Source organism: Apis cerana, linkage group LG14 (assembly GCF_029169275.1).
Source record: "Apis cerana isolate GH-2021 linkage group LG14, AcerK_1.0, whole genome shotgun sequence".
In the NCBI taxonomy this organism is placed as follows: domain Eukaryota; kingdom Metazoa; phylum Arthropoda; class Insecta; order Hymenoptera; family Apidae; genus Apis; species Apis cerana.
The window spans coordinates 5483964-5497427 of NC_083865.1; the positions used below are offsets into that span (position 1 = coordinate 5483964).

General features: G+C 32.9%; 1 protein-coding gene and 1 long non-coding RNA gene across 5 annotated transcripts in view; one reads left to right on the forward strand and one right to left on the reverse strand.

Moving 5' to 3' along the window:
* LOC107992927 (uncharacterized) overlaps positions 1–13464 on the forward strand; it is a 190395-nt gene that overhangs the window by 169294 nt on the left and 7637 nt on the right. The window lies entirely within an intron of this gene.
* The window catches only part of LOC133667228 (uncharacterized), a 32461-nt gene continuing 27312 nt past the window's right edge, over positions 8316–13464 (reverse strand). For both annotated transcript variants that reach the window (XR_009832532.1, XR_009832531.1), the window contains exon 2: positions 8316–8621. This is a non-coding gene — a long non-coding RNA (uncharacterized LOC133667228). The remainder of the gene's footprint in view (positions 8622–13464) is intronic.

The window sequence follows — 13464 nt, forward strand, 5'->3', positions numbered from 1 at the left end:
AAGTCTAAATTTTAGCCAAAATTTGCCTTACGGGGAATCCTTCTAAAAATTTCGCGTGCCACCTCCTGTAGAATTATATTCTCCTAATCAAAAGTCGAAATTTTAGCCAAAATTTGCTTACGGACAATCTTTCTAAAAATTTCGCGTGCCACCTCCTCTAGAATTATATTCTCCTAATCAAAAGTCGAAATTTTCGCCAAAATTTGCTTACGGACAATCCTTCTAAAAATTTCGCGTGCCACCTCCTGTAGAATTATATTCTCCTAATCAAAAGTCTAAATTTTAGCCAAAATTTGCTTATGGACAATCCTTCTAAAAATTTCGCGTGCCACCTCCTCTAGAATTATATTCTCCTAATCAAAAGTCGAAATTTTAGCCAAAATTTGCTTACGGACAATCCTTCTAAAAATTTCGCGTGCCACCTCCTCCAGAATTATATTCTCCTAATCAAAAGTCGAAATTTTAGCCAAAATTTGCTTACGGACAATCCTTCTAAAAATTTCGCGTGCCACCTCCTCTAGAATTATATTCTCCTAATCAAAAGTCGAAATTTTAGCCAAAATTTGCTTACGGACAATCCTTCTAAAAATTTCGCGTGCCACCTCCTGTAGAATTATATTCTCCTAATCAAAAGTCGAAATTTTAGCCAAAATTTGCTTACGGACAATCCTTCTAAAAATTTCGCGTGCCACCTCCTGTAGAATTATATTCTCCTAATCAAAAGTCGAAATTTTAGCCAAAATTTGCTTACGGACAATCCTTCTAAAAATTTCGCGTGCCACCTCCTGTAGAATTATATTCTCTTAATCAAAAGTCGAAATTTTAGCCAAAATTTGCTTACGGACAATCCTTCTAAAAATTTCGCGTGCCACCTCCTGTAGAATTATATTCTCCTAATCAAAAGTCGAAATTTTAGCCAAAATTTGCTTACGGACAATCCTTCTAAAAATTCCGCGTGCCACCTCCTGTAGAATTATATTCTCCTAATCAAAAGTCGAAATTTTAGCCAAAATTTGCTTACGGACAATCCTTCTAAAAATTTCGCGTGCCACCTCCTGTAGAATTATATTCTCCTAATCAAAAGTCGAAATTTTAGCCAAAATTTGCTTACGGACAATCCTTCTAAAAATTTCGCGTGCCACCTCCTGTAGAATTATATTCTCCTAATCAAAAGTCGAAATTTTAGCCAAAATTTGCTTACGGACAATCCTTCTAAAAATTTCGCGTGCCACCTCCTGTAGAATTATATTCTCCTAATCAAAAGTCGAAATTTTAGCCAAAATTTGCTTACGGACAATCCTTCTAAAAATTCCGCGTGCCACCTCCTGTAGAATTATATTCTCCTAATCAAAAGTCGAAATTTTAGCCAAAATTTGCTTACGGACAATCCTTCTAAAAATTTCGCGTGCCACCTCCTGTAGAATTATATTCTCCTAATCAAAAGTCGAAATTTTAGCCAAAATTTGCTTACGGACAATCCTTCTAAAAATTTCGCGTGCCACCTCCTGTAGAATTATATTCTCCTAATCAAAAGTCTAAATTTTAGCCAAAATTTGCCTTACGGGGAATCCTTCTAAAAATTTGGCGTGCCACCTCCTGTAGAATTATATTCTCCTAATCAAAAGTCGAAATTTTAGCCAAAATTTGCTTACGGACAATCCTTCTAAAAATTTCGCGTGCCACCTCCTCTAGAATTATATTCTCCTAATCAAAAGTCGAAATTTTAGCCAAAATTTGCTTACGGACAATCCTTCTAAAAATTTCGCGTGCCACCTCCTCTAGAATTATATTCTCCTAATCAAAAGTCGAAATTTTAGCCAAAATTTGCTTACGGACAATCCTTCTAAAAATTTCGCGTGCCACCTCCTGTAGAATTATATTCTCCTAATCAAAAGTCGAAATTTTAGCCAAAATTTGCTTACGGACAATCCTTCTAAAAATTTCGCGTGCCACCTCCTGTAGAATTATATTCTCCTAATCAAAAGTCGAAATTTTAGCCAAAATTTGCTTACGGACAATCCTTCTAAAAATTTCGCGTGCCACCTCCTCTAGAATTATATTCTCCTAATCAAAAGTCGAAATTTTATCCAAAATTTGCTTACGGACAATCCTTCTAAAAATTTCGCGTGCCACCTCCTGTAGAATTATATTCTCCTAATCAAAAGTCGAAATTTTAGCCAAAATTTGCTTACGGACATTCCTTCTAAAAATTTGGCGTGCCACCTCCTGTAGAATTATATTCTCCTAATCAAAAGTCGAAATTTTAGCCAAGATTTGCTTACGGACAATCCTTCTAAAAATTTCGCGTGCCACCTCCTCTAGAATTATATTCTCCTAATCAAAAGTCGAAATTTTAGCCAAAATTTGCTTACGGACAATCCTTCTAAAAATTTCGCGTGCCACCTCCTCTAGAATTATATTCTCCTAATCAAAAGTCGAAATTTTAGCCAAAATTTGCTTACGGACAATCCTTCTAAAAATTTCGCGTGCCACCTCCTGTAGAATTATATTCTCCTAATCAAAAGTCGAAATTTTAGCCAAAATTTGCTTACGGACAATCCTTCTAAAAATTTCGCGTGCCACCTCCTCTAGAATTATATTCTCCTAATCAAAAGTCGAAATTTTACCCAAAATTTGCTTACGGACAATCCTTCTAAAAATTTCGCGTGCCACCTCCTGTAGAATTATATTCTCCTAATCAAAAGTCGAAATTTTAGCCAAAATTTGCTTACGGACATTCCTTCTAAAAATTTGGCGTGCCACCTCCTGTAGAATTATATTCTCCTAATCAAAAGTCGAAATTTTAGCCAAAATTTGCTTACGGACAATCCTTCTAAAAATTTCGCGTGCCACCTCCTCTAGAATTATATTCTCCTAATCAAAAGTCGAAATTTTAGCCAAAATTTGCTTACGGACAATCCTTCTAAAAATTTCGCGTGCCACCTCCTGTAGAATTATATTCTCCTAATCAAAAGTCGAAATTTTAGCCAAAATTTGCTTACGGACAATCCTTCTAAAAATTTCGCGTGCCACCTCCTGTAGAATTATATTCTCCTAATCAAAAGTCGAAATTTTAGCCAAAATTTGCTTACGGACAATCCTTCTAAAAATTTCGCGTGCCACCTCCTCTAGAATTATATTCTCCTAATCAAAAGTCGAAATTTTATCCAAAATTTGCTTACGGACAATCCTTCTAAAAATTTCGCGTGCCACCTCCTGTAGAATTATATTCTCCTAATCAAAAGTCGAAATTTTAGCCAAAATTTGCTTACGGACATTCCTTCTAAAAATTTGGCGTGCCACCTCCTGTAGAATTATATTCTCCTAATCAAAAGTCGAAATTTTAGCCAAAATTTGCTTACGGACAATCCTTCTAAAAATTTCGCGTGCCACCTCCTCTAGAATTATATTCTCCTAATCAAAAGTCGAAATTTTAGCCAAAATTTGCTTACGGACAATCCTTCTAAAAATTTCGCGTGCCACCTCCTCTAGAATTATATTCTCCTAATCAAAAGTCGAAATTTTAGCCAAAATTTGCTTACGGACAATCCTTCTAAAAATTTCGCGTGCCACCTCCTGTAGAATTATATTCTCCTAATCAAAAGTCGAAATTTTAGCCAAAATTTGCTTACGGACAATCCTTCTAAAAATTTCGCGTGCCACCTCCTCTAGAATTATATTCTCCTAATCAAAAGTCGAAATTTTATCCAAAATTTGCTTACGGACAATCCTTCTAAAAATTTCGCGTGCCACCTCCTGTAGAATTATATTCTCCTAATCAAAAGTCGAAATTTTAGCCAAAATTTGCTTACGGACATTCCTTCTAAAAATTTCGCGTGCCACCTCCTGTAGAATTATATTCTCCTAATCAAAAGTCGAAATTTTAGCCAAGATTTGCTTACGGACAATCCTTCTAAAAATTTCGCGTGCCACCTCCTCTAGAATTATATTCTCCTAATCAAAAGTCGAAATTTTAGCCAAAATTTGCTTACGGACAATCCTTCTAAAAATTTCGCGTGCCACCTCCTCTAGAATTATATTCTCCTAATCAAAAGTCGAAATTTTAGCCAAAATTTGCTTACGGACAATCCTTCTAAAAATTTCGCGTGCCACCTCCTGTAGAATTATATTCTCCTAATCAAAAGTCGAAATTTTAGCCAAAATTTGCTTACGGACAATCCTTCTAAAAATTTCGCGTGCCACCTCCTGTAGAATTATATTCTCCTAATCAAAAGTCGAAATTTTAGCCAAAATTTGCTTACGGACAATCCTTCTAAAAATTTCGCGTGCCACCTCCTCTAGAATTATATTCTCCTAATCAAAAGTCGAAATTTTAGCCAAAATTTGCTTACGGACAATCCTTCTAAAAATTTCGCGTGCCACCTCCTGTAGAATTATATTCTCCTAATCAAAAGTCGAAATTTTAGCCAAAATTTGCTTACGGACAATCCTTCTAAAAATTTCGCGTGCCACCTCCTGTAGAATTATATTCTCCTAATCAAAAGTCGAAATTTTAGCCAAAATTTGCTTACGGACAATCCTTCTAAAAATTTCGCGTGCCACCTCCTCTAGAATTATATTCTCCTAATCAAAAGTCGAAATTTTAGCCAAAATTTGCTTACGGACAATCCTTCTAAAAATTTCGCGTGCCACCTCCTGTAGAATTATATTCTCCTAATCAAAAGTCGAAATTTTAGCCAAAATTTGCCTTACGGGGAATCCTTCTAAAAATTTGGCGTGCCACCTCCTGTAGAATTATATTCTCCTAATCAAAAGTCGAAATTTTAGCCAAAATTTGCTTACGGACAATCCTTCTAAAAATTTCGCGTGCCACCTCCTGTAGAATTATATTCTCCTAATCAAAAGTCGAAATTTTAGCCAAAATTTGCTTACGGACAATCCTTCTAAAAATTTCGCGTGCCACCTCCTGTAGAATTATATTCTCCTAATCAAAAGTCGAAATTTTAGCCAAAATTTGCTTACGGACAATCCTTCTAAAAATTTCGCGTGCCACCTCCTGTAGAATTATATTCTCCTAATCAAAAGTCGAAATTTTAGCCAAAATTTGCTTACGGACAATCCTTCTAAAAATTTCGCGTGCCACCTCCTGTAGAATTATATTCTCCTAATCAAAAGTCGAAATTTTAGCCAAAATTTGCTTACGGACAATCCTTCTAAAAATTTCGCGTGCCACCTCCTGTAGAATTATATTCTCCTAATCAAAAGTCGAAATTTTAGCCAAAATTTGCTTACGGACAATCCTTCTAAAAATTTCGCGTGCCACCTCCTGTAGAATTATATTCTCCTAATCAAAAGTCGAAATTTTAGCCAAAATTTGCTTACGGACAATCCTTCTAAAAATTTCGCGTGCCACCTCCTGTAGAATTATATTCTCCTAATCAAAAGTCGAAATTTTAGCCAAAATTTGCTTACGGACAATCCTTCTAAAAATTTCGCGTGCCACCTCCTCTAGAATTATATTCTCCTAATCAAAAGTCGAAATTTTAGCCAAAATTTGCTTACGGACAATCCTTCTAAAAATTTCGCGTGCCACCTCCTGTAGAATTATATTCTCCTAATCAAAAGTCGAAATTTTAGCCAAAATTTGCTTACGGACAATCCTTCTAAAAATTTCGCGTGCCACCTCCTGTAGAATTATATTCTCCTAATCAAAAGTCGAAATTTTAGCCAAAATTTGCTTACGGACAATCCTTCTAAAAATTTCGCGTGCCACCTCCTGTAGAATTATATTCTCCTAATCAAAAGTCGAAATTTTAGCCAAAATTTGCTTACGGACAATCCTTCTAAAAATTTCGCGTGCCACCTCCTGTAGAATTATATTCTCCTAATCAAAAGTCGAAATTTTAGCCAAAATTTGCTTACGGACAATCCTTCTAAAAATTTCGCGTGCCACCTCCTCTAGAATTATATTCTCCTAATCAAAAGTCGAAATTTTAGCCAAAATTTGCTTACGGACAATCCTTCTAAAAATTTCGCGTGCCACCTCCTGTAGAATTATATTCTCCTAATCAAAAGTCGAAATTTTAGCCAAAATTTGCTTACGGACAATCCTTCTAAAAATTTCGCGTGCCACCTCCTGTAGAATTATATTCTCCTAATCAAAAGTCGAAATTTTAGCCAAAATTTGCTTACGGACAATCCTTCTAAAAATTTCGCGTGCCACCTCCTGTAGAATTATATTCTCCTAATCAAAAGTCGAAATTTTAGCCAAAATTTGCTTACGGACAATCCTTCTAAAAATTTCGCGTGCCACCTCCTGTAGAATTATATTCTCCTAATCAAAAGTCGAAATTTTAGCCAAAATTTGCTTACGGACAATCCTTCTAAAAATTTCGCGTGCCACCTCCTGTAGAATTATATTCTCCTAATCAAAAGTCGAAATTTTAGCCAAAATTTGCTTACGGACAATCCTTCTAAAAATTTCGCGTGCCACCTCCTGTAGAATTATATTCTCCTAATCAAAAGTCGAAATTTTAGCCAAAATTTGCCTTACGGACAATCCTTCTAAAAATTTGGCGTGCCACCTCCTCTAGAATTATATTCTCCTAATCAAAAGTCGAAATTTTAGCCAAAATTTGCTTACGGACAATCCTTCTAAAAATTTCGCGTGCCACCTCCTGTAGAATTATATTCTCCTAATCAAAAGTCGAAATTTTAGCCAAAATTTGCTTACGGACAATCCTTCTAAAAATTTCGCGTGCCACCTCCTCTAGAATTATATTCTCCTAATCAAAAGTCGAAATTTTAGCCAAAATTTGCTTACGGACAATCCTTCTAAAAATTTCGCGTGCCACCTCCTGTAGAATTATATTCTCCTAATCAAAAGTCGAAATTTTAGCCAAAATTTGCTTACGGACAATCCTTCTAAAAATTTCGCGTGCCACCTCCTCTAGAATTATATTCTCCTAATCAAAAGTCGAAATTTTAGCCAAAATTTGCCTTACGGACAATCCTTCTAAAAATTTGGCGTGCCACCTCCTCTAGAATTATATTCTCCTAATCAAAAGTCGAAATTTTAGCCAAAATTTGCTTACGGACAATCCTTCTAAAAATTTCGCGTGCCACCTCCTGTAGAATTATATTCTCCTAATCAAAAGTCGAAATTTTAGCCAAAATTTGCTTACGGACAATCCTTCTAAAAATTTCGCTTGCCACCTCCTGTAGAATTATATTCTCCTAATCAAAAGTCGAAATTTTAGCCAAAATTTGCTTACGGACAATCCTTCTAAAAATTTCGCGTGCCACCTCCTGTAGAATTATATTCTCCTAATCAAAAGTCGAAATTTTAGCCAAAATTTGCTTACGGACAATCCTTCTAAAAATTTCGCGTGCCACCTCCTCTAGAATTATATTCTCCTAATCAAAAGTCGAAATTTTAGCCAAAATTTGCTTACGGACAATCCTTCTAAAAATTTCGCGTGCCACCTCCTGTAGAATTATATTCTCCTAATCAAAAGTCGAAATTTTAGCCAAAATTTGCTTACGGACAATCCTTCTAAAAATTTCGCGTGCCACCTCCTCTAGAATTATATTCTCCTAATCAAAAGTCGAAATTTTAGCCAAAATTTGCTTAGGGACAATCCTTCTAAAAATTTCGCGTGCCACCTCCTCTAGAATTATATTCTCCTAATCAAAAGTCGAAATTTTAGCCAAAATTTGCTTACGGACAATCCTTCTAAAAATTTCGCGTGCCACCTCCTGTAGAATTATATTCTCCTAATCAAAAGTCGAAATTTTAGCCAAAATTTGCTTACGGACAGTCCTTCTAAAAATTTCGCGTGCCACCTCCTGTAGAATTATATTCTCCTAATCAAAAGTCGAAATTTTAGCCAAAATTTGCTTACGGACAATCCTTCTAAAAATTTCGCGTGCCACCTCTTGTAGAATTATATTCTCCTAATAAAAAATCGAAATGTTTTATTTATTTTATAATTAATTTATATTCTTTTTCACTTACCTTTTTACTTACCTTTTTCTTACCTTTTCCATACTTACCTTTTTGTACTCTTTTTTGTTATTTTCGTCATTTTTTCAACATTTTACTTAAATCTATATTATAGTTATATATTTTTTTACTTACCTTGTTTCTCTTACTTACCTTTTGTATTCTTTATTCATTTGTTGTGTTTTGTTTCTGCCTTTTTTTTTTTAAATATTTATAATTAAAGAAATGTATGGTATATATGTGTGATAGGTAGAGAAGTTATTTGTATTAAACCAATGTATATGTTTGTAAAGGATTGAAAGAAGGAAGGAAGTTTTGAGGGAATTTGTATAATGAAGTACGAAATTAATTTTATTTAAAAATCGTATTTATTGTTTCTTTAATAATACATTTTTAACAAATAATTTTTATAATATTAGAAAATAAAGAATTTTCTTATCAAAATATTCAGTTGAGTAGGTTGGTCATCATTCCATTTTTGGACATCCGATGAATTACTGCCTGATGGAACTGAGTATTCCCCGTTTCGTAGAAACTAACGACGATCCATGTGTTTGTCAGGTGGGTGGCATTTGCTCATATAATTCTTGTCTGCGATCCAACATCCAGATGCTCGGTCATCTTGCAAGAGGCCATGGACCCGTGACCTCGCCAACTGGAATTTAATATTAATGCAAGCATGAGTATGGGCCTCTAGTTGCGTGGCTAGCGAGTATGCTCGAATTTCGAGAATACCGGCTGCGATATCGAGTGACCGGTTCAATTTCCACTACTATGATGACAAGGATAGACCATGAGCATAGACTTATGCACAGTCGCAATAGAGAAATCCGTTTTAGGCTGCGTCCCTGAGGAATGTTATACTTTTAAGAATGAACCCTTTGTAGATAGAAGGTGAAAAGTGAATTGGATAGATTTGAGGTTTGTTTCGATGAATGGGCAAGGATGAATCTTGGATAAAGGATTATAATGTCAAAAAGGAATTAAGGAAAAGAAAATGTGTTAGTGAAAAGATGATGGGTAGAAATTATTATAGAATTGTTATGGGTAGAAAATAATTATAATAAAGAATTTTGATGAGTGTGGAGAAAAATTGTACGTGTGACTAATTTGGAACTTTCGTGTTATATTAATGTATTATATGGAATAAAAGAATTATGATTAAATAAAGTTTGAAGATTGCATGTGATAGAAAATATATTTATTAGGAATTAATTATTTTGTACTTAATTTGTAATTAATTTGATTATGTGCTTTAAACATTATGAAAATTGTGTTCACGAATAAAATTTTATTTTATTTAAATTGACATGAAATTTTCCTAATCAATCTTCCAAGAAAAAGAAAGGAAAATGAAAACAAGAAAAAAATAATCTTGAATCAAAATTTCATTTTGACAATGTTCACGAGACATAAAAAAGATGTCAAAATAAATAGAAAATTTAATTTAATTTAAACAGGTTTAAAATTATTTGGGCAATAATTTTGCTGATAGAAAATTGTGAAATTTCTGAAACGGTTGGTGAATATTTCGGGCAACCATGCATCCCATCGAGTATTCCAGCGTATAAATTTCAAGCGTGTCTGCGATGCTTTATGCCAGCAGGATTAAATAACTTGACCACTCGCAACATATCACGTCTGTATAACACTTCTCGAGAATTTCTACTTTAAATCCACTCTTTTCTTGAAATGAAGAATTGCATTTATTGTGCACGGCCTTGTTTTATTTTTCTTAATCCAAAAAAATTCCAAGAAAAAACACAGGATTGCAAGCTCATTCATAATCTTTGCGCTATTAGTTAAACGTTATAGATACTTTAATCTTTACAACAATCAATTAAGATAGAATGAATCAAAATGTGATTTTAATAATGGCATAGTTTTTTCTATTATTTTAGTTGTGTTTTGATGACAAAATTTGCATTCTTTCTTTTGTTTTTTATGTGAAATGTTGAAGTTTCATTTGTGAATGCTATAGTTTGTTGCGATAATATAATCTATAGGAACATGATTAATATTTTAAAAAATTATTTATATTACTCTCTCCATTAATGTGCTAATTCCATGTATTTGTCATGTTACGAATATAAAAAAATTCGATGTAAGAAATATTTTTTAATGATATTTTCAAGAGAATCATTTGATCTTGTAGAAACAAGATCCGATGCAATCAGAAGTTGCCAAGTCCCCGGAGGATTCTTTACCGCTGGAACCTTATTTCCCTGTTCTGTCGCGCGACAGCGGAGGGGGGGAGAATGTTTGAGAAGAAATGACTCAGGAGACTGAGCACTCCTTCAGAAGTAATATCTAACTACATTTGTTTATCTTGTAAGCAATTGTTTCGTATTGGTTATCTGTCACAATTCTTCCATTCTATGTAAAAAGCAATTTTTGTTTCAAGTTATGGTCGTACAAATTCTGTAAACCTATATTGAATGAAATTTTAAATTAAAAATTAAAATAAATATCTAATTGTTGAATTATGAAATTATAGGTATATAAAATTTGAAATTAAAGAATAAGAATTGTTTTTGTCAATGTAATATAGATAAATAAAAGATATCTATACATTATATAACATTTTTTTGTTTTTTTATTCTATCCTTTCAACATTTCCTTCATTATTATCTAAATCTTTTTAATCTTCATTTAAAATATATCCAAGCAAGTTTATATTATCTTTTGGATCACAAAAAATTAATCAATGGAATTGAAACAAAGATTGTTCAAACTTTTCTTCAAGTTCCTTGAATCAAATTTATCAAGTTTGATGCAGACTTTACAAAGATGCTTCTCACTTCACTGGTGAGCACAAAATATACACGCGTGTTGCATTCCATTTGGATAGACAAGGGAATGCAGCAAATGGATTTTGTTCTAGAGATAAATTTTCGTTCCTGTTTCATCCAATATCTTATAAGATTATCTTTTCATATCGTTGCTTTAAGTTGAAAAATGAATTCATAACAAGTATTTGCATTATATAGTAATATTTGCAATAATTAAAAGATGAATGGAAATATTAATTTGATTGAAGTGTGAATATGGCGAGAAACTTTGGAATAGATTACTTGGAAATAGTAATTTTAATCAAAGAAAGCGTAATTATTATTTTTGATATTACGTTATAAATATAATTGAAATCCAGATAAATTTTTAATTATGAAATTATTATTAATATTAATTCGCGTGTGGAATAAAATAAAATTGTAATATTATATAAATAATAATTGGAAGATTTCTGAGTAATATTTTAGAAAATCATGATTTTTCATATTGTCATAATATAATATTCGACGTGCAATTTGTAACAATATTCGTATTTACTTTCTAAAGAATATCTTGACAAAGATATGTAGGAAGTCTCTATATTGTTAGTACGATAAAATTTTCACCGAATGCTCGTTGCAAACTCACTTGATCATAGACAGGATTAACCTACATACATGATGAAAAGACTTGAAAATCGATAACTAACGAAACGTATTACCTTCTCGCATTCACGTCTGTGAAATATGCGATAACTGCAAGATTGAAACAATTTTTCCACGTATTTACTTAAAGATATTTTTACCGTTGTTCCTATTTCACTTTATGAAAAAAAAAGAAAAAAGAAAACTCGACTCGATTTTCAAAAGAATGATATATGATTTCGTATTCACCATGAATGAATTTCAAGCTAAAGTTTGTCGAGCTCCAAACACCGAGAAAAATAAAGAGAGGAAAGTTAAAGGAAAAATCGCCCTTTACTCGAGGAAGTTTTGTGACAGCAACAAGTTTCAGATATTAGTAATAGTGAAATCATTCTCTACGACTTCTCGTGAAAACTTTTCAATAACACGCTAACAAAAATCTATCGCGAAACTACGCGGAACTTTTAGTCAACGATATGTAGCAAACTCTGATCTTTGAAATGGTTTCTCAAATAAAAAACTTCTCGTCGAATATCGATTGATTTTAAAATGGAAATTATCATTGTACTTCTTTCAAAAATTGCATATGTTATTTTATTGACGATATTACAATCACTTAATTGATCGAAATAAAATTTATTATTTTGAAGACTCATAAGTGATTAATGATGATCTAGGAAATTTTTAATTGATACGAAATATAATATGTATCTTATTGATTTATGATAAATAATTTAATTATTTTAATGGAACAATTCTTTTTTTTTCTTTTTCTTTTTGTATGAAAAATATAAAAAGCAATACTTTCATCAATGTTTTGAACTAATTTATTAAGTTATTAATAATAATAATAAATTTGTACATATGAGATTTTTAATATTTTTTAATTTGAAACTTTTCGTCTTAGAAATTTCAATTTTATATTAATTTAATTCTTTTTTCAATTTATATACTGTTAAATAATATTCAAGTATCATCGTACAATAAAACTATGAAAAAGACATTTTTCTCTTTATCTTGATACGAAACAGATTTGTAAAAATATGTCACAGCAATTTTTTCTCCAATTCCTTTGCCGGATAGAAGATATTCCAGTACACGAGGAATAATAGAGAATAAACGAGAATAGACGTGTCTGTCGATTCGACGTCCTCTGCGCTTTTACTGCTAACGTTCATTGACTGTCAGAATTGTGCAGTTGACTGTTCGATACGTGATGAGTTTACAAAACATCCATTGTGCATTGTCGAAAATCTACAATTCCTTTTATAATTCGTTTAAAGCATGAGTAATTTATATAAAAATTCGGTAAAAAATTTTAGTAAAAAAAAATTCAGAAATAAATGTGTCAAACTTTCTGATTCGATTTTGTCGAATATGCGAAGAATGAACAAAGCGATGGAACCGAACGACTGATGAACATTTGATCCATACACAAATTTATTAGAGTAAGAAAAGAGTGTCGCAAATCGCGCGTAAATTCAATCTCCATTATCGGAAATCGTTTTTAATATCACATTGAATTGCATTAAAAAATTAATTTTCACCTTCGTGTATCAAAAGATGAAAAAAAAATGGAAGCCATCCATTATATTAATAATAAAATTAATATTCACGGGGAAACATTTTCGAATATGGAACGAAGGATTGGAACCGCTAATCCTGCTTAATTTCCATTCAACATTCAGATTAACTCCGATAAGCGCGAGCAGATCCTGATACGTTTACTTTTGAACCGAGTCCGGATGCCACGTTCATATTGCGTCAATGGGAAACGTCGAGTTCCCCTCCCTCCCCACGTTTCTCGACTAAATTGCAATTACTGCTAATTAATCGAGCAATGAGTTGAGTAGTCGGCCGGAGAGGAACAAAGCATGATACAATCGAGTCAACTTAGAAATTGAAGATGACTCTCGATTCAATATTCCAAACTTCGATGGCTATAGTCCGCCAACTTTCGTTCGCTGATATTGTTTACTTGAGGCTTGATTTATATCGATACGAGATATTTATCATCTGTCCATGTTGTAATCAATATTGCAAATTGATCTTTTCTATTGGATAAGTTTTTATCGGAATTTT